This window comes from Aquila chrysaetos, chromosome 16, assembly GCF_900496995.4.
Source record: "Aquila chrysaetos chrysaetos chromosome 16, bAquChr1.4, whole genome shotgun sequence".
Lineage (NCBI taxonomy): Eukaryota > Metazoa > Chordata > Aves > Accipitriformes > Accipitridae > Aquila > Aquila chrysaetos.
Genome location: NC_044019.1, coordinates 13371423 through 13393451, shown reverse-complemented (window position 1 = coordinate 13393451; position 22029 = coordinate 13371423). Strand labels below are relative to the sequence as shown.

General features: G+C 43.7%; 1 protein-coding gene across 7 annotated transcripts in view; it reads left to right on the top strand.

Annotated features, from left to right (window-relative positions):
- The window catches only part of OSBPL5 (oxysterol binding protein like 5), a 186903-nt gene that overhangs the window by 86537 nt on the left and 78337 nt on the right, over positions 1-22029 (top strand). Inside the window, exon 1 of one of the 7 annotated variants that reach the window (XM_030038992.1) lies at positions 14366-14387. The exons of the other annotated variants lie outside the window; for them this stretch is intronic. The gene's annotated coding sequence lies outside the window, so the exon portion shown is untranslated. Of the gene's footprint in view, positions 1-14365; positions 14388-22029 lie in introns of those variants that run through there. 7 annotated transcript variants of the gene reach the window in all.

Genomic DNA, 22029 nt, shown 5'->3' with positions numbered 1-22029 from the left:
GTATGAAGAGTCACTGCAGTGGCATTTCTCAAATGTTACAGTCTTGCCTGCTGCATCAAATTCTGCTCCAGGTCATGAGTTGCAAATCTTGAAAACCTCCAAACTTGGGATTCTCCCCTTCCCTCCCAATATTTCCATTTGTGCATGAGGCTTCCACATGCAGCTGCAGCCAGTTTTGGGGGAGAGAGTAGCACAGCCTTTACCCAAGCGCATCCCTACGTGGGTACTTCAGTGGTAGAAAGGTACAAGGGTACTTCAAACAGCTGTTTAGGAGCCAAAATTGCGTAGCCAAAAGTAGTGCTCCCTTCCCAAAAAAGGGTATATGTGAGGGGAATGGAAAGGAGCTTCAGTGCATGTTTTCACTTGCTACCTTTAGGTGTCTGACTTCGATGTCTGCCCTAAGAGTATAGGGATGCTAGTGTCCTGCTAAGAGAGGCTGCTGCTTTGAGTCACTGTTGGCAGGAGCCTCTCTCCTTCCACTAAAACCAGAGAGACTAATTTCCTAATTTAGGAGCCATAATTAGTTACCAGAAGTTGGGCAATGTAAATACCAGCAACAAGGATCCTCCTGAAAGAGGAGAGCACTGCTAGAATGCTTACCTACTGGATGTACAGTTCTCGGGAGTCTGCTGCAGATGGGGCATGATTTACAGCCACCTGAAAGCTGCCATAACTACTCTGGGGTTGAATTTGCCATTAGCTATTATCAAAATTAGGCTCCTGTGTTGTGGTGTATAACTAGGTTTATTCTCAGTGTATGTGTGTTAGTACTGCTTATCTTCCCAGGTCCTAGTCTGCTCCTAGTAGATGTCTGCTTGGAAAGCCTGGGTATCATTTTTGGTTGATATTGTGGTCTCTCTGCGGGCTGGAGCAATAGTCTTTTGCTCCTTAGTTCCCCTGCTGCTGGAGTTGCATGGCAGGGATTTGCATAGCAGAGAGCTAGAGAAGAAAAGTAGGGCAGGATTTGGGCTGCTGCTTGTTTTCCATCAGTCTTCTTGTTAATGCTATTCCAGGCATAAGATGCACCCTGAGTCCGCTCTATTCCACCTGCTAATAGTTTCAACTCTTTTTCCAGTTTAAGGGTTTTTTTCTTTTCAGTCTGAGATTTATACTTTTATTTGTGAACCGAGCAGCCTGAAAGTTGGGGATGTAGTTTGCTGCCAAGGAGTAGGGTGAATGTAAAGAAAGGGCTGTTGGTAATGCCTTATGTTGTGTGACGTATGACAGTTTCAGGTAGGAGGAAGAAAGCTGGGAAATAAAATGCTGAGCTGCTTATATACCTTAGCTTGTCTTTGCTTGGAAAGCCCACCACATTTGGAAAATGATTGCAAGGAATCACTACCTGGCTGGTCATTTAGGTGGTGAACACATCTTCAGAAAATATGTTCTTCCAAATTAAAGGCATCTGCATAGGGTTGTAATTTTTTGGAATAACACCCCTTGTGAACAAGTCTGACAGTATGTCAAGACTTCTCATGAGATCAGAAACCAAATGTGTTCATGCTTTGCCCAACAGGAAGAGTGAAAGTTCCCACCCTACCTGTTTGTACACTTAAACATGGACTAGAAAACAGAAATGCAGAAGGTGTGGGGTTTGGAGTTTTATTTTAAACTTCCAATCCTGTGTTACATCCACAAGACCATCAGATCTGTAGGACAAGGTGCTGCATGCGTATGGTCATCTGGATATTCAGCATCAGTGCTGACTACACCAGCTGACCCTTCCCAAGTGTGGTTACACTTCAAGTGTTCTGGAGCAAACAAAGCTGAAGTGGTCAGAATGAAGCTGTGAGAGAAGCTGAAGTGGGAGAGATTTTTCCCTTGTATTAGAAAGTTAAAGCAAAGTGTTTGGTTTCATTTTTGACTGCTTGTTATTTCTGGAAACATCAGTACTATCATGCTGGTAAGAAATTTGGGGAGTGTTGCAGGAATTCATTTCATTCAAATCCTTTTGTACTGCATAATAATAGGTTAGTAAGAGAGAAATTTAGGACAATATGTGCAAAAATGTTACTTTTCTGCAAAGTGATGGTGTCAAGCACTTCAATGTCCTGTAAAAGCTGTTGTGGGCACTTACACAGGATACCTGTTCTGCTCTCAGACCACTTTAGGGCATTGTGTAGGGGAACAGGTAACTGGCTGCTTAGGGCAGGACCTGGGCTGTTGTTTGGTGTGAGGACAGCAGGAAGTATCAGCTCCAGGATGGGTTATTACCATGCCCAATGCCCTTTTTAGATATTTGATACTTACTGACTCAGTGCGTTCATCAGCAAACACTTGTGGCCGGCTGTCGTGTTCAACCTACCTGGGTGTGTATATCTGTCATTTAAATTGTGTAAAGCAGAGGACAAAGGAATTGCATTCCCTGCTTACCTAAAGACACTGAATCCACTCTGTACACAAGGTAAAAATCCACTTTTTCCCTTTTTTTCTTTTTTTTTTGTGTGTGTGTGTAACAGTCTTTCTAAAGATAAGACACACCTAAAACATGAGTCAGTTCCCTGCATGCCATTAGTCTCATATATGCAATAGTAGAAGGCCACCTCTTTCTGATAACTGGAAAGAAACAGATTTTTGTATCACCTTTGCTCACCATGAGTAGTACCTTACTCATCATAACCACCCATTCAGATCAGTCAGGCTATTTGTGGAGTACAGCATTAATCACTGTGTGGGAGACTATCAGAGATTGGTCCCTATTAAAAAAGATACCTCTTGCACTAGAATGGTTCCAGTGGGATCGCCTCATTTATTCAGGGAACATTTGTAAAAACGACTCCCTGCTGTAAATGAATTGTGATTTCAATGGAGCAGTGTCCAGCTGTGGCAGCTTAGGAACCACCACTCTGCTCTTAACTTAGGTGCATGGACTCAGACTGTCCTGGAAAAGAAACCTCCGTGGATTTTATGGTGTGCTGTGATTCCAGCTTTCACCAGGGCAGGATCTGAACCCTGATGCTTCATAATTATTGTTTTATTTGCATTGATAAAGATGCCTGGATTTGTTAGCTCCTTCAGTGTTCAATTGATCTGAGTAGTCTGATTAAAGGAAATTTTCTTCTGTTTTGGTAAAAGTCAACTCAGTGCACAGAGCTGGTGAGATGCCAAGATGTGTTTTTCTGAAGCCAGAGCTCTGTTTTGTGTGAATGTCATGTAAGGACTGTGAGGTGAGTTGATGGAAGAAGAGGGAAGCCCTTTTTTCATCAGGAAAATCCTAGTAGTGATTTCATTTAAGACCAGATACTGCCGTAGCTCACTGGTGACTCAGGATCAAAGAGAAGCTTTTGCCAGCTTAGTGACTGGAAGTGCTCCCAGATGGAGACTGCAGTATTAAGAGCAACCTGCTGGTTTTGAGCCAGCAGAAATTTAGCTATTGTTCTCTTTAGGGAGAATGAACACCTAGTGCTTTTCACAGTTCTGATGTATTTAATTTTTGTAACATAATTTCTATGAAGTGAACGTAAAAATATTTCATTTATAGCCTCTGTAGCGCAATATGGAGTAGTCAGAGTTTGAGGTCAAATCGTCAGTCATGCTGTGTAGCTTCATTGGAGTGTTCCTCTGGAAAGGTGCAGGAGACCACATGTTCACTTTTGATTCCCTTCCTTTGCGGTGTTCATGACTGGGTCCAGCCTGGGATGCAGAGCCTCTTACAGGCCACCAGAAGGTGCCTGCAGTTCCTTCGTGTCTCAGCAGTGCTTGACCATCTAGAGAAGTGCATGATAGGGGAATTTTCTATTTTAGTTTCCTGGAGGAACCTACGAATTGACATTAAGCTCTTGTGAAGTATAAATTTTTGCAGTCATGATTGATTTTTCTAGTTTGATTCTATCACTTCGAAGTTACTTTTAATGCACGTTCATAAGCTTAACTATGCCTCTCCACACACCATAAGCTAATCTGTACTACTACCTTGCTGATTAAATTGCAGTGATCTTTTTTGTTTATAAGCAGAAAATTTTGATATGCAAGAGTTGAGATGCAGTAATAGGAATTTTCTGATGCTTTTTAGGCATGGTATTATAGCACCAAACTTTCTCAATCTTGAGCTTTTTCTTTTGTTACAGGTAATGTATCTACATAGATAATATTTCTTTTTCCTGTGAATGATTTTTTTAATATAAATTTTCCATTCATTGTCCATTAATATCATTTGGCACAAAGACAGACTAATTGCATGGGCAGGCACAGTGATAGGTATATAAATCTTTCCTAGTGACAGTGTCTTGAAATAGCAATCAATTAAGATATTATCACTGCTAATATTGTCGGTAGATCTTTCTGCCTTTCTGTCAGGATGAGTATTGTGTTGAATCCATACGTGTGTATGCATATATATGTATTAGTGTGCGTGTGTAATATATACATGTATGTATTGTGTGTGCAATTGTGGAGAGTTTGTGTTGGATCCTTCTGCCACTGAACCATTAGGGTATGGTGGATGTTATCACATAGCCACAGATTTAAGCAAAAACCAGCCTCTTGTCTACTTTTTGTCCAGCTTCATCCATATTGTAACACCTCCGTTGTGCTGTCACTGTCAGCTGTTGCCCAGAGCACTCAGGAGGGAGACGAAGGCCTTGACTGTGACGAGTGTGATGGTGTCGGCCCAACTGGTCCTGCCTGCAGATCTGGGTGGGTTGGGCGCAGATGGCACTGAACGTGTTTCAGCCCCGTTCACTGCTGCGTTTTGCAGGTTTGGCTTTTCCCAAGCACCGCCTTAATGCCATGGTCCTGCAAAGCATGTTCTGGTCCTGAACTTGTAATGTGGATGTGGCCCTTCCAGGCCACGTTGAGCTATCCAAGGCCCATTTAACATCCCTGGAAATACTGACCTGGGGTTCACCAGCTGTGAACTCAAGATTTGAAGCCAGATTTCAAGGGATTAAATGTACACTTGGCTTGTTTTACTTCTTGATTGATTTCCACCACCAGGTCCCAGGTTAGCCACCTGCTTGCCTGTCCCCACAGGGAAACACTTTGCACCATTTCTCCTGTTGTCAGACCCTAAACTGAATAATGGCAGTCCGTGAACTCAGTCCACTTGGAAAAGCCGTAAAATGCATAGACCAGGAGCAGCGGGCATGAGGACTACATAGGTCTTGTCTTCCACTGTTGTGGTCACCAGCTGATCAATGCAGGGAGCTGCAGAGAAAGAGCATTTGTGTTGCCCTTCCTCCACTGCCACGTTCCAGCTATGGGATCACAACTCACAATCTGGTTTTGCATTCACTGATGTATTTACTCTGTTTAATAAAAGAAAAAATACTCCAGAAGCCAACACGGCTCAGATGTGTTAGTTCTGGTTCCCCACTTTCTTGAGTGGATCTCCCCTTCTTGCCCGTGCTGCCACTGGGCCACCAATGGGACAAGTCTGGGGACTCGGCACCAGGAAATCTCTGAGTCACTGATGGCACAGCTGCAGAAAAGGATTTTTCTTGGCAGAAGAGTCTACAACAGGCTTATCTCTAGTTTCAGAGAAAAAATCCTTTGGCAAACGAGTTACATTTCTACTTTAAAAATGGCATGTTCTGTCAGAAACGTTTCTTCTGAGCACTCTTGCTTTAGATTTAGAAACATGCCCTTTGATGTGGAGAGCAGACTTGGGGTCAGAGGTCCTTCTTTTGGGTGTCCACCCTTTCAAGGGAAAGGCTATTTTCTAAATCACAGGGTTCAAGCCTGACTGTCTTCATTCTGACAAACTTAGCTGCCACATGTTGTACTCCTGAGCCTCTGGCACATACGGCACTCTCCTAGCTGGAGTGCAGGCACTGGCGGTTCTCTTTGGTTGCGAGTCATTCCCTCCTTGCTGTGCAGCCACTCTGCTTAACCACAGGAGCACAGTTTAAAACCAGAAGCCAATGAAACACACGATACCCAGCTATCTGTAGCATGAAACGGTATGTTAGCTCTTCAAAGACAGCCTGGAGCCTCACGGTTGCCCCTCTTGAACAGATCCTGCTCTCTGCTAAACATAAAAAGACATCATGTAAATAGCCTCACTTGCATCAAAGTCAGTTCACCAGCTGTGGATCTGGCTCCATTTGTCTGCTATGTACTTTACCAACAGAGATAATGGTATTTAAAGTGACCTTTACTGAGGTTTTTGACTCTCTCTGTTGTTTCTTACTGCATCTGGCTCCGTTATTGGCTTTCTTACCATTCCTATAACATCTTTTTCTTTCTGGGAGCTGTTTTAAAAGCAAAACCTTGTAGATCTGAAAGCATTAAAGCAAAAGGGTTCATGAACAGAGAGCAGAACAGGCTGTTTCTGACTCCGGCTGCTTATAGTTGGATTCAAAAGAAGCTGACACATTGGTCATCTTGTATGCAGTCCCATGGTTCTGGCTTCATTTTAAGCTACAATACACAATGTTTGTCTCTGTAAAAGACCATAATGAAAACAAAACTGTTGGAAGAAATAAGGTGGTTTACTTTTTATGGGTGTTCCTTCCTTCCTAGTTTAATGAAACACTGTATCCTCATGTAGCTCCAGACAATAAACTCATCTTTAAGCAGTTACATTAAACTGCTCATTAGGCTTAATTTGCATTAACTGTAAGTGCCCAATACATTCAACTAGTCAGCACTGGCTGTGCTGAAAAAACTGACCATTGAACAAGTTATTGGCATAGTCTGAAGTATGTGTTTTTTGTTGTGTAGAGTAGGATCAAAGTCATGTTAGGAGGCATCAAAATTACTTCAGTCTACCAAGTTTTCTGATACAAACCCACAAGCTTTTGAACATTTGAAAGCTGAGTTTCTGAAGGTTTTGACAAATTTGTCTGTTGCTGGAATTTGTTAAATCTGAATAAATCTTACCAAGAAAAGCCTTTCTTGTGCCATTTTATCCTCAGTGGCCCTGTTTCTTATCAGAAGTCCTCTGTGGTATGCTACTATAAAGAAGTACTTAGAACAAAACGTCTTGGCACCAAGCACTAAGTGTGAATCTAAAATGGACATAAGCTGTGGATGCAGTTACAATTTTTGCAAATGAGTGATTGGATTTGGAACAAAACCCTTCCAAAGGTGGGGAGACATGCTGTTTCATGGAAGCAGGCTGACACTGCTGAGAAGGCAAGGTCACGATTTAATAAACAACACTTTTTCATTCTCCCTTCTTAATTGCAGAAGTCAGTTGGAGTTCAGCTCTTGCATGTTAGGCAACAGGGAAAAACAATTTCCTCTTTGTCCCTTTTGCTGTCTTTTTCTCACAGTATGTATAAAACTAAAGGGTGATTTTTTCCTACCTCTTTCAGTAACTAAAGTTACAGCAAACAATTCAGGATTGCACATAATAATGACAGGTCAGTGTGTTTAGAAAGTTTACTTTTCCTTGTAGCAGCCTGCACATGTTTCACCATACGGAGTTTTTCAATCTAAACCTCCTGTTGTGCTCTATAGCTGGTGGGAGCAGAGGAGAGCACTTGGGTGGGCAAGCAGCACCCTTGTCCTGCCTTCACTCTGCACTGGGGTGCAGTGGCCTCTGAAAAGGGTCCCAGTAGCTTCTGCCCTGATTTTCAACAGGCTGAGCATCTGGTTTGCCTGGTTTAGTGACCCATTTGCCCATGGCTTACTGAACTCGCCCAGCCATGGCCGTTGTCCTCCAGTTCTCAACCCGGCAGCTCTTGGGGCTGCCAGTCCTCCTCATCTTTTTTCTGCTGGCAGCAGTTGAGTAGTTGGGCTTGCCCATCTACTTTTCCCATTTGCCCCCAATGTGGGGCTGATCTTTGTAGGGCAGTGTTGCTCTGGCAGCGCAGTCCTGCTCTTGCTGCAAGTGAACTGTGCTGCTGTAATTCCTCAAGACTGGGCTGGGTGCTGCAGAGGTTTCTGTGCACATGTGAGTCCTCATGGGGTGTGTCGCCAGACTCTGTACCTTCCAGCTTGGCTAAAGAGCTTTGCTGGTTTCTGTGGGCATGAAACGGCATCTTGGTTCACAGTTCTGTGGTGGCTTTTACTTTTCAAAGACAAACTCTCTCCTATTCTTTCTTTCTCCTTTGCAGATTTGCAGTCTGCCTTGAAGAAAAAGACTTCTCCTTGCAGTTTTTGTTTATTAAAATAAATTGAGGAAAAAGAACAACCTCCCAAAACCGAAACACTCTCATTTATTGGCAGCATGGCAGTGATTCAGGCTAACTGGGTGCCAAGCACAAATCCTGTCTTGACTACATCGTGTCATTTGGGAATATCATTACAATAGTGCACATTTCACACAGTGGTATTTCCTCAGTGTCCTAGCCATGGAAAAACTCCTGTTACTGGACACTCACCAAATTGTTAATGGAGAATTTGGAAGCAGCGATCAGATGTGGCAAGATTTATAGACACGTTAGCTATCTTCTTGCTTCTTCCTGGATCATGGGACCTAATACTTGGAAAAAGGTTTACATTTTCTCCAAAACTAGGGCCCAAAGGCCCAGACCTACCAGTACTTTCTAGCAGGCTTATTTTTCATAGCTATGTTCCCAGAAACAGGTGCAGAGAATGTAAAAAAGGTATTTCCAAGATTAGCCTGTTAGCCAGAAACATCCTAGGAAGAGTAACTTGCCTAGAGGGATGGGTGGTGAACATATTCTTGCTGCTCTTAGTTCTCGCCCATTGCTGCCATTTGAGGCTTCTCTATTATTTTCTGATAGCTTTTATTTTCAGATGCTTTTCTGGCTAGCTGTCCTTGCAAGCCTCTCTGACTCCTGGGATCCTGGATTCTTTGAACTACAAGAAATACTGGCTGTAATTCTTTCGCTCTCTCTTTTTTAAAAAAAAAGCATCTTCAAGTGTCTGTCTGTGAATCTTCAAAATGGTACCTCTCTAATCTGATCCTTCCATTGCTGCTAGCATATAACACCTTGCATTTTCTCACTTTTCTGCCTTGTATACCTTGTACGGTATTTTACTGCTTAGGTACAGTGGAGCCCCTGTGAGGGCATGAAGATATGGCTTTTCTGAAAGTCAGCTCTGCAGTGGAATAGCAAAGCATCACATGCATTGATAGTGGTGGTGGCAGGGAAGTTCCTGTGTTGTATAATAGATGTTAACACTACAGATCAGCCAAGTTCTGAATTTGTGTTCTTTCAGGGGACTGTATTCATAGAAAAGCCCGCAGTCACCTTTTCAGACCTGGTTATGGCATCGGTGCTGTTGCTAATTCTATTATGCTTTAGGAATGAGAGTGCTCTGATTTAGAAAGATTACTTTCTTTACATGAGCTAAATTGCTGACAGCGGCAGCATTGCTGGTCAAAAGCAGCATCCCATCAAAGCTGTACTTCGCATGAAGCAGCAAGCATGCCTTAGTACTGTCAATAACCCACTTCCTGTGGGCCTATTAATTTGCAGACAGAAAAGGGTGCTATTTAGGCAAAAGGCGCTCTTTAGCATGTAGGACTGTTAGCATAATAAAGGAGGGTTGGCATATCTCCAGCCTGCTCCCTCTGACCCAGGGCTTCCTCAAAAGCGAAGCTGTGGTGGTTTCAGTGCAAGAGAGCAGACCCTTCCCAGAGGAGCTCATTCTCCCAGCTGGTGCTTGGGGCAGCCGGGAGCACGTCTGCACGCTGATTTCCTTGTCACCAGTGTAAATCAGGAGTGACTTCAGTGAAGCCACAGGAGCAGGCTGTTGTCACATGCAACTGAGAGAAATAGGATTAAATGAGAGAACTGGGATAAATTATACTTCTTGTGTGAAATGCTGTCACCGCTGAAGTTGTTGTCAGAACCTTATTTGGTTTCTATGGCCTCTGTTTTATACCTATGGTTGTCTTGATATATCTGAATGTCAAATAAAAACTGCAACAGCCATTTTAAATATAGGAGAGGCTTGAGATGAGTGTATGGAATTAGGGAAATAGCAGGAGATTTGTTTGGCTGCCGTATTGGTAAAGTCACTGGCGCAACCTATTAAGAATTGTCTTAAATCATAGCAGTAAAAGCATGTATTTTTTTGTTTGAAATGTTAGTTTCTATACTTTTTTTTTTTTTGTATGGCATGATAAGGAGCTGGTTAAGACTTGGCCCTGTTTACAGAGCATCTTGGAAGCCGTTTAAGAAAACAGGTGAATTAATTATATTTGTTTAAGAAAATAGCTTTAGTTTGAAAATAGCATGAGAAGGTGCAGCATGAAAGATATTGTAAGAATGTTTGAGAACAGCAATTTAGAACCAAAAGTTTTTTCTTTATCAAAATTCTGGATATAAAATGGTTTAATCTGCTGCTTACTAGAAACCGAGAGCTTGCCTGTGTCATTCCAAAATGTGCAGTTGTGAAAATGTGCAGTTAATGGGGAGTCTGGAAGCAGTGAGAAAGCATGGCCAAGCACACACCAGAAAGCAATTCTTCCTCTGTCTCCTCCTCATCTTGCTTAATGGAAAAGCAGCTCTGTAGAGCCTGGCATATTGCTTTTGTGTCAATATGTGTGTGTTTGCACTCTGTGACCACTGAAGAAATGCAAAGCCCAAATCTCTTTCACCTCAATGATATTTCAAGAGGATTCCAGATTTACAATGAGAAAGAAAAATAAGTTGTTTCTGGCTTGTTTGTTTGCTTTGGTTTGGTCTTTTTAGAGCTAGAGATACACCATACAGAGTGTACAAACAGGGGAAGGCCTGGTAGGCTCAGTTGTGCTAAGCCATCCTTTCCAGAGCCACTGGAGAAGACCTCATGGCATCTCCACACTGGGATGGCCAAAGGCTCCTGGGGCTGGAGGGCTGAGCAGGGATGTAGGGAGTCTCTCCCAGCACTGCCTGCATCCTGCTGCCTGGCCAGAAGAGAGATAAAGGGCAGCCCATCCGCTCCGTGATTCAGAGGGATTTGAAGGAAAAAGGTGTGCCTTTTTTTTCCAGGAAATCAGAAGACACAAAGAGAGATGCCTTTCATCCTTTGCTACTTCGGTAGTAGGAAGAAGCTGTGTTTTATGTTACTTGAGCATTGTCTTTGGCTAAGTAAGTCACGCCCAGAGGAAAAGGGCCGGTGTAGACTTTGAGGCGGGAGCGTGCTGAGATTTTCCTAGCCAGGTTAACAAGCTCTTCCCAATTTGTAGTGTCTTTGAAAGCAGCTTCGCTACTGGACCATGAGCTGCTCTTTGTTCTGTTTTTACGCTGTTAATTTAGCAACACAAAGCTGCATGTGCTACTTGCCCTTCTTCTAACAGCACTTAATAGTGGTCTGTTGTCCACAGTTGTTTGACTGTTGTCTTTTTTTTTTTGAAGATCAAGATGTTTCACATGCTTTTTAGGAAGTCAAACAGTACAGCCAAACTTAAAAAGAAAATCACCTGGTATAAGCTTGAGGACCCAGACGTGCTTTTCCAAGTACAGGAAGGAAGCTGTTGCTCGGCAGAAATGGAGCATAAACAAAGAAAGAAACAGTGGGAATGTGATTACCAGGCATGTGGAAAATGACTTTCAAGCAAGTCTCTTTAAGATCAAGAAGTGTTAAGACTGATCCTGTCCGCACTGACCCCAAGCAAGTTACCACTGATCCAAGTCCAGCCGAGCGGTATGAGCTAGCAAGAGAGCAACCACATACCAGTTTGCAGAACTAGGCTGTGTAAGGAAGAGGCAGGACACCTTAGAAGGGAGGTGTAATAGCTCCCTTCTGGGAAGAAATTTGAGAATTTCCTCTTGGTGTGGCTGAGATGGTGGAGGTAGCTGTGTCATTGCTCACAAGTAATGCAGTGGCAGTTTCTGTCTCTGGATTGTCATGCCCTGCATGGAGCCAGCGACTCTTGTGGCTGCCAAGGGCAGACCACAGTCCAAAATGGTTTGTGGGGAGCTTCCAGGTTGCTGTGACATTTAGTGGTTCAATACAGTGAAGGGCTTGCTTAGAGCTGCCCCTGCATCTACCCGTTCAGAAATTCCTCACCGTCTCTCAGAGGCGACCGGCCGCAGCACTGTTGGATTTGCTGGCATTGCTGCAAATGTCAAACAGCCTGAGCAAGTGCTAAAGACTGACTTATCTTTGCAGTGCTGAGCGATGAAAATGGGGGAATTATGAACCAAAGGAATCGTAGGGCTGGAAGGGACCTGCAGAGACCACTTTTTCCTGGACAAAACTGTTCCTGGCAGCTCCTTGTCTCATGTGCCCTCGAAAATCCCTTGTGCCTTCACAACTAGCATGGCCTCGGGGTATCCTTCCCAGCCAGGAGCCCGCCTGCATCCTCTTGGCTCAATGGAGACCTCAGACCCCTTGTAGTGCCAGTTGCTTGTGAGCCTTTCTTTTCAAATTCATCCCAATTTTTTCTTTCAGCTCATAATGCCCAATCACAGAGGGCTCCTTTAACAACTGTCTGAAAGCGAGAAAAACAATCTTGTCTGGACACTGGCTCCCAGACCCCAGATGCGCTGGGTGGATTTACTGCGCCCCCGGCCCAGACCATTTCTAGTACATGCAGTAAAAAGAAGTTACTTTCCACTCTTTGTGTCATTTACTGCCAGAACTTACTACAGGATTTCTCTGCCCTCTTAAATGAGGCTGGACTTTTTTCTGTGCACATTGTGTACCCCTGCTTGGTTACCCCAAGACACGTAGGCAGTGTCTCTGGGTGCCCTGGTTCTCCCAGCCCCTTGTGGGAGAGGGGCTGCAAATCCCTAGCCTCAGCATTGCTCCTTGCATGGAGCCTGCAGGGTGTATCACTTCCTCCAAGGTGCCAGCGTTAGGATCCCAGCAGTGTTCGTGCTGCCTGACACATGAGCATTGCCTCCCACAAGGATTTCAACAGCTTCCCACAGTGACAGTGTCTCTGATAGCTGAAATTTCTGATCTAATAAAAGATCTTCATGTCTCAGCAGATGTGGCGACTTCAGCAAACTATGGACTGTCAAGTGTAGAAGGTGGTGTTTATGCATACATTTTAATCCTTGTTTGCATAGTAGTTTGAAGGTGTAAAATACCTTGGAAATGCTGGCTTCTTATTGTTACTATTATCACTGTCATCTTAATTTTCCATAATTTTGTATATCAGTTATTCATGAGAAATCAGTGCAACAAGTGGGAGTTCTTCCAAAGCTTTTTAGTTCATATTGTTTTCAGTCACATCAAGCCAGATGTCTTGCAGGAATCCGATCTGACACAAACCCAGACAAGTCACTGTAAAACTGTATACAGCAAGACACAGGCTGATACACTGCAGCTGGTGACACCAGCCGATATAGATGTTATTTGCAAAACTGTTCCTTCACTGTGAGAGTGTGAGGGCCAGGAAAGAGCACATGCTGCAGAGAACAGCAGCAACACAAACAGCCTTGGGAGCAAGCTTTGGCCGAGGTGTGTATTTTGTGCTTATCACTTAATTTAGCAATATCGGGAAAACCCACGCAGGAAAAACATTTGGATATTTTCCAGACGCGGAATGATGCAGGAAGAAGTGGGGCTGTAATTAAGCATGCTTGCCTACTAAAATATGTGTATAATTGCTACGGGACACTGTAACTAGCAACATCTATCAGACTATTTTTAAAGCTAAAGCAGTCATACTGTGCTAGTGTGCCCGATGTCTGCACCTGTGCTTGGCAAACCTGCCTCTGCATGGCAGGTTTAGGTTCTGTGCAGCTTAGGAAATGATGCTTTTACTGTGCTCAGCTGCATCAGCTGAGAAATCTTTGTCAAACTCGAGTGTATCTGAGTCCTGCGCAGAATGCACCGAGTGATTTCCACCACTGCCAGCCCACTGTTGCAGATTTACTTTATTCCTTATAAATTAATTACAGAAAAGAGTGAACTGGGTATTTTTTTTTCTGATTGCACAGTGATTCTGTGTGCTAAGAAGCCACTAAAAAGAAACAGAAAGAGTGCAAGAGATTATGTGTGACAGGAATACAGTCTGTCAGAGTTGCAGATTATTTATTGCTGGTGTGCTTTGATAAGTGGCTGCAACTGGCTCTAATTTTCTCGGTGCTGCCCAGCTGCTTTGATCAGCAATGAAACTGTTAACAGTGCTGACAATTAAATTATTGTCGATGGGCATTGCAGTTTAAACTTCCCCTGACAAACAGCGGCAGATCACACCCATCAGGGCTGTCATTTCAGGCTTTCTTTGGACATGCTGCTGGGTTGAATCATGCTGCGCTTCTTTTCAGGATTTTCTTCCACAGTCACTGTGGTTAGAGTCACTCTGGTTTTCTGAGCGAGAGCTGGGATCATAGACGGCGTGCTGGCAGCATGTGGGAGGTGTGTTTCATTGCCATGTGCCCCTGGAGCAGAGGCTTTGAGTGCGGGTGTCTTCTCTGGGTCCTGTGCTGATCTGCAGCTTGGAGGATTGTAAGCATCCAGGAGGCGACCAGAAAGTGTCTGTGCACGTAGCAGGCAGCGAGGATCTGGGGTAGGGACCGTGGCTCTGAATGCAGGTGTCTCGTGGGAGAGGAGAGTGATTGCTATCTGAGACAGTGAGTGCTGCGGTGAGTGTCCTTTTCTCCTTCTTCCCCGAGACTGATCCCAGCCTTCCTACTTTCCTATAGCTCTTTAAAATCCTCCTTTCATGTAGGCTCGCTCTTTATGCCTTTCAATCTCTCCTTTTTTACCTGCCCTCCTGTCCTCCCCTCATCTCTCATTCCCCTCCTTCCAGTCTCCCCTTCTTTCATTGTTTCCATCCCTGTGCTTCTGAGGCTGGATGTGTCTCATGCAAATGCAGTGGGTTCTTTGAACGTTTGTAGCCTTATGTTTTGGGAATTGTTGACTGGCAGGAACTGTCTATAATGGATTTAGAAGTACCTAAACACCCTATTTGCATTTCTGCCTGTCTGCTCAAAAATACTGGCACTCAGCTCCCTTGAGGCTTGAATTCTGCTAGAAGCAGCTGTGGCAGTAGCATTCTGTGATTTGCTTCATCAGTTGACATTTTCACAAATTTGGTCTGATATAACGAGGTTGGCCATTTTACTGCCCTCTGCTGCTAAATAACTTGGGTAACTTCTCACCTGTCTAAAGGGATGGAGTACCCTAGATGTAACTGGCTTTATTAGTGAGAGTCCACATGAAAGTATGCCTCCTCCTTATGTTGTTGTTATTATTATTGTTATTTATTATTATTATTCAGTGGTATATTGATTTGTGGTATATTTTATTCAGCTAAAACCCTGATCAGCTCAATTCTGCTCTGTGTCTAGATTGCATGTAGAATTAGGAGTTTTAGTAGCAATTTCAAGATCAGGAGCAAATCCTCTACAAAATTAGGTCTTGCCTATGTAAACAAGTTGCACTACTTTTAACTACTGTTCTGTAACATTGATATAACCCTCCCCTAGTGTGAATTCAGGTACGCCAGTATAAACATGCTTATACCAGCGTAGCTTGTTCCCCTGTGGGAAAGCAGAACAAGCTATTCCAGTATAGAGCACTTTCATTTGGCTCTGATTACATCCACACTTCCCTTGTATTGGCAGAAATATACCAGCAAATAATACTTGTAATTTAACATGGGTGAACTGGTACAAAGTCATGTATAGAACAAGTCTTGGTCTGCAGACTGCCTCAATAACTCCTTGACAAGCGAGTGTTGAATGTGTCGTGTATTCATAATCTTGTCTTTGTGACTGGAGGTACAGTGGAAAGACTTAGTGTTACTGTTGTTATGTATTCACAGTTACGAAACTAAGAACTGGTCAGTGTGTTGGCTATAAAGTCATGACCGTGAGTCATGGCTGTAGTTTATTTTTAAATAAAGTACATAAGACTTTATTCACTTTCAGACTGGTTGCTGACCTTTGTTTTTATTTGCAGCATATTGGTAATCTAAGAGGGCCGTGGCAGAGATGCAAATTCCAGTAATGCTTACTTGGAAGTGCCTTTTTGCTGGCAGGGAAATACAGAGGTGTTCTAGCAATGTTGAAAATCTGGGTCCTGAAAAGCCACTTGCGCCAGTGAAAAGTGAGTGCCTGGTGGCTGTGAAATACTCAGCATTCGTATCTGTGGTCATCTACCTCAGTCATCGGCAGGGCAGGGCGGTCCGGAGATCAACAGGCAACAGGTACAGAGAGAAACTATAAAAAATTCCAATTGGATACTATAATCCCAAATATCATGATTTATTGGTGTTTTTTTCCCAGTACTGCTGCTCATCTAGATGATCAGTATGTGCCTTGTAGCAAGAACCATGTAGGAAAGACTCCTGGTGTTTCAGGCAAAGGAGAAATACATTTGGTAATGGGAAACACTTCGTATTCAGAGTAATTGGGGGAAGGCAGTGCCACCAACAGACTAGGGTCTTCTGGAGAGGAACTGTCTTAATTGCACATGACTGACAGGTGTTTGGAAACATGGAACCCAACTAAAACTTCTAGGTTTTCTTCTATTACAGCGTAAATAAACGGATATGACCCTTTTCTTCTGCAAGGTAAGAGGTTATTTTAAGACAGGTTGATGGTGAGGTAAAGGAGTCTGTGGGGAGGAGAAGCTGGTGCTGTTAGGAGACTGCAAAGTTTTGTGGGGAGGAATGTGCTTTATTGTGCTGCATGTTGGCACAGTTACCTTGCTGGGCTGTTGAGGGAAATAAATTTTCATGGAACCTAATAGTTTCCTCCTATGAGTTAGTGTCACCTCCATCTCATTTAATTCCCACCTTTGCTTATTGTGAGTGCCATTTCAATGCTGCGTTTCTCAACTTCATTACCTCCAGACTGAGCACTGCTTCGGCAACAGCTTTCTGAACTGCAAGTGGCTTGTTTCACAAAGCATGGAGGAAAGCTTCTTTGCTGTTTTTTCTCCAAGCTCATTGACTCCCCATGACTCTGACAATGGTGGTGGAGGTGGCTGCCATGAGTGGGGCTGGGGCTCGGGCTCTTGCCTGCAGGCTGGGGCTGCGACTGTGTGGTGCTGGGGCTGTTGGGGTAGCACAGGCAGGCAGCAGTCAGTAAAACTGGCGTATGGTCATCAAGGGCAAGCAGCTGACCTTGGACAAATCTGCAGTTGGGTTGTAACCCAGCTCACCCTGATCTTCGCTGCTGCTTTCTAGGAGGAGAGTGATCTGTGGCGGTCCTTTTGCTAGTTTAGATTACTTCTCTCCTTGAGCTGACTCATGGGTTTTGCCTGCTGTCTTGGCATCAGGTGGGAGCCACAGGCTGTCAACAGCTGATCTTTCTCCTTAAAGAGTCCAGCAACATTGGCAGCCCTGGAAGGAGAGGCAGAGGCATCAGACAGGTCCTTGCCTGCAGTTCTTGGCAGCGAGGCTTGCAGTCAGGACAGTTTACATGGGATTGTCAGACAGAAGCACTATCAGCTCAACCCTGCTCCCACAGGAGTCTGCAGAATCCATTGTTGAGCTGTTTTGAAAAGCTCCTTTTAATTGTCTCGTCGCCTCCACTTTTAACCAGATATGAAATTGTTCATTATAAACCACCCAATTGTCCTTACAGCAATTGCATCACTGGTGTCTGTGGTGATGCATTATGAGCTGCACAGGAGAGAAGTCATTAATATCCGTGTTTATACATTTCCGTAAAGATGAAGAGATGACAGCAGTGGAAGATTTAGTTTTGCTGGGAAAGACACTGAATGAGCTGACCTGATCAAGGGGAAGACATTAAAATGTTACACTCTTTAGTTTTCTCTGCTTCACTCAACCCTTAGCTGGTGTAGTCTGTTGCTCTTTAGCAAATATGTTTGGGTCCAAGTGCTGTCTGTGATGGTTAGAAAACCAATATGCTTTTTCAGGCAGGGGAAATTATTTATTATGTGTTTGTACAGCTCCTAGCACTTTTGGTTGCTGTGCCGACTGATTGCTAATAGTCGAGCAATAGTATTTATTTACTGGGAGCTGGTAATAGGAGTCTCTGTTTATGCCTTGTAGGGGAACTTGGTATGTGTGCACAGCCATGGGATGTTAAAGGTTTTGTACCTTTTAGAGGCACCACAAAGTCTGTACAGGCCATCTAGCCTTCTGCCATTTTAAGTGCTTCCTTACTTCATTTCAGAGATATTTGTTTATTCCTTCCCTTGTTACCTTCCCAAGCTTTTCACATCTTTTCCATCTGGGCTCTTGTGTTTACAAACTCTTCTGCATTTGGAGCTTGTAGGCAGCAACCACTTTGAAGCCTACTTTTGTAATACAGTCCAAATAGTTGCCGGAAAGTACAATGGGCTCTCGTTCTCCTCCACCGCCTGCTTACGGCATTGCAGGTCTCTCTGAGATTGCCTCCCTTCTACCTGTTGGATGCTCAGCCCTGCGCTCACCGCTGTAGCTCAGCATCACCCTGCTAAGGAGGCCACAAAACTTCCCTGATTTATACAGCCTGGGGATCTGGCACAGCACAGTTGCTATTGAAATATTTTCATTTGTCTTGGTTTGTTTCTCTTGAAAAGTTATAGTGTGGCAACTCTAAGTCCTGTTTTGTAACACCCACACAGCTGAAGCCTATCAGTTTTTTTCTGGTGTGGAAAAGATGAACTGGTCAGCCCTGAGCAGGGCTGAAGTCCGGCCTCATAAAAACTGTCACCTTTTAGCCATTCTCCTTGCCACTTCCTTTTTGTAGCGGAGATAATGGGAGTGTTTCCTGCTAACTCCTGTCTCCCTGTGATAAATTGCTGTGTTCTTTATTGGAAAGCATTGTATGGCTGCTCTTAGCGCTGCGATAAAGAAAATGCTGTGAATCAGCTGCATTGTGTTTGGCTTCCTTTCAGCCAGGGCCAGTCTGGATGCTGAGGACCTGATCTTCCTTCTGTGCTAGACATCAGCTCGTGTTTTTGTGGGAGGCAGGGATTTTTGTTTGTTTGTTTAAAGCCACCTTTACACTTTCGACATGGAGCTGTTGAAGGTCCGTGTGATCCATAAATCTATAGATCGGGGTCTGCAGGTGCCCCTTGTTCTCCATATCCTCCTTTGGACTCTCGTCCCTCCCTTGTGGCAATGCTGGAGCTGGCGTAGATGTCCTTGTGTTGGTGGTGTGCTGCATGGCTAGTGCTTTCCTTACCCCCCCCCAGCTGGGAACTCCCAGCTCTCCAGGCAGGGGTGCTTTTGACCCCACTTGTATTTCCAGTTGTCAGTGCTTGTAGCAAGGAGGGTTTGTAGCCGAGCAGTACTGTTTTGTTTCAGTTTGGGGTTTTTTTTGCTTGGATCTTTCCATTCAGTGACAAAAAAAGACAGTGTCAGTATAGGTTAGCTTTAAAGTGATGAGAAGAGTCCTCTTTCTGAATTCCACAGCTTTCAGATTTGTTGTCTTTTGTCAAGAGCTGTATTGTCAGGTTTGCTGCCCACGAGATGAGGAGCCAGATCCTGCCGTGGCTTATGCTGGCATCAGCAAGGAGGAATTTCACTGCTACCATCGGTACTATTTCAGTATAAAAGCAGTATGAGGGAAAGGTGACTCAGGTCTTCGGTATCAGGTGTTTCCAACTAATTACCATTGAAATGTATTAGAAGCTCTAAAAAGGAAGCTTGCAATCACTACAAAGCACATTTAAGTCACTTGGGGACCTTCCTTTTTCATTTAAATGAATTCAGAGGCAAAATGCACACTTTGTCATAACTGCTTTCTTGCTGGGATTCTCCAGGGCTTTAGCTTATGGCTGATAACTCACATAAAGCGTTCCTGTCTGGCTTATGCCCGGCATGTACACAGCTGCATCTGGTAGTGGGACAGTTGTACGAGTAGCAGAGTAGTCACTGGCAAAAATATTGGGGTAGTATTATTTGAACAGGTAGGAGGAGATCAGCAAAGGCAAATGCACGGTTAAATTTTTTCGTGCCTAAAGCTGCCTAAAGCTCCCTCCAGCTGAATCAAAGGAAAGCGCCAGTGCAAAGAGTTTATCCTGTCTCCTTGTTTTCACCAGATAAGTCACAGATGAACTAGGAGAGAAGAAAGGACTGAGGTAGGCGCAGAAAGGTTTCGGCTTGAGAACTGAGGCTGAGAGTGGGTTTCATTGTGCATGCTGCATCAGCCTGTGCGCGGTTTGAGTCCTTTGGGCTCATTTAACACAGCGTAAATTCCACCCTAAATGCTCTTTGTGGGTTGTCTAGTTTCCTTCCTCCCACAGAGATTTTTAATTAAAAATCTAAGACCAAAATAACTGCAGTGCCATCTTTTAACTATTGTTGAAGGAAGAGCTTGATGCTCTCATCTCTGAGGAACAGTGAAGTTTATGCAAAAATACACAATATATTAATTTCCTGTAGAATTTCAGGGAGAGTGGCTGTATCAGAGGAAGTATAGGTGGATGCTAAATTTAAACCACTGTACAGCAGATCTTGGTCTACTACAGCGCCCAGAAGTCTGAAAAGCTAAACAGGGGTATATAAGGATCTTTTAAAAAATAGATGCACTTCCTTAAAATTTATTTGGCCCTGTTTATTCAGCCCTCCTTGTGAAGGCCCCTGAAGTTTACAGAGCCTGTCTGAATCTGACAAGAGAAACGATAAAGTAGAGGAGCGGAAAATTCAGCATGATTGGAGCACGATGGGATGTGGTCATTTCTCCATCGCTTAGCTGTTCTTGAGAACCAGTTGAGCCAGGTCGGCTATAATTTAGTGGGCTTCGGGTCAGAGCCATTGGGTAGAAATATAGTTTGTGCTTAAACAGGATGTCAAGGTAGAAATATACTTCTAATCTAAATTTCTTGGCATTTAGGATTGTCCATTTCGTTCTTTGTGAGCGTGTGTTTGGGACAGTGGATGCTCATGACATAAATAACCTGAAACTGATTCTGGAAAATCTTTGTGAAATTGAGCAGCGCTTGTTTTCTCTCTTATAAGATGGTTTGTAAACATCCTTTCCTGCCCTTACCTTTGCCTTTACTGCCATGTTGCAGTTCCTTTTTGAGCCTGAGTCTGAAAATGGCTCAGCGGGACTTGAGATAGAAGTCTGATTTTGGTTTACTTTGTTACAAGGGGGCAATATTTCACAAACAAGGGAATAATGTCAGGAGGACACTATCAAGCATGAAAGCAGGTATTAAAATTAGCTTGGTATTTCCTAGTAATTGTGTGGTGGGAGTGTAGCCCCCAGGCACAATCTTTTCTAGATTTAATTATATAAAGGCAGAGGTGGATATCATAGAAAGCCATCAGTGAGGCTTGCAGTCGTCTGGTTTTTTTTAAATGTCATTAAAGCTTGAAGTAAGATTCTTCCATTAAAAGGGAATATGATCTCATTATGTGATTTAGATAGCGATTTGAGGCTGTAATGATGCTTTTTAATATGTTCTTTTTAAAGAAAAATATCAAGGCAAGAATTGACCTTGAAGATGTGGCCTGCTTGCAAATGACGTAACTGCACGCCTGTCCGAAGCAATGCGTTCTTGTCATGGCTTTATATCTCTGATAGCTTTAACTAGAACAACTAAGTGAATTTCTCATTTATGTTTCCATGTACCTGACACCATATTTCCCTCACTGCCCTGGGCTTATCCCAAATCCTGTCACCCCCTGCAAAGGGTCATGCTCATTGGAGCCCTCCTGCAGGCAGTGGGGATGCCAGATGCCATGCGGAGCCAGGCTCCCTCTTCCCAAGGCCTGCCACAGGGACTCCATCAGGGCAATCCTTACTGCAGCCTGGGGTCTCTAGCCCCTAAGGTACCACTAGAAAAACGGGGTTATTAAAAAGCTGTTCTCTTAGGTAGTCAGCTACAGTTTAAAAGGATTGTATGGGAGGTCATTGGAGGGTATTACTGACAATTAGTGTGCGTAAAAACTTCAGGGCACAGGGGGCTGTGGGATATCCGTTCCCCAAGTAGTGTATGGAGTTACGGATAATTACTGGAAAGCTCAATGTGCCAAAGGTGGACGTGGTTTACCATTATGCAACTCATTAATACTGTTCATGGGACTTAGAGACTTGCTCCCTGAAATGCTCAGGCTTGGAGACATTGTGTTCCCAGTGTGCCTCAAACAAAAAATGTCACTGGTGGATGAGCTATCAATATTAATAACCGCAATAAAAAGGAAGCAGAGCACTTCAAATCTGTTTTTAAGTGGAGATATTTTGAGTCATATGTCCAATGTTTTCACCTTTGGCCCTAATATTATTTGTATTGAAATTCATAACTGAGTCCTTATTTCCTTAAGTAGCACAAAACTTTTAACACTGTTTTTTAGTGCCTAACCTCATACTG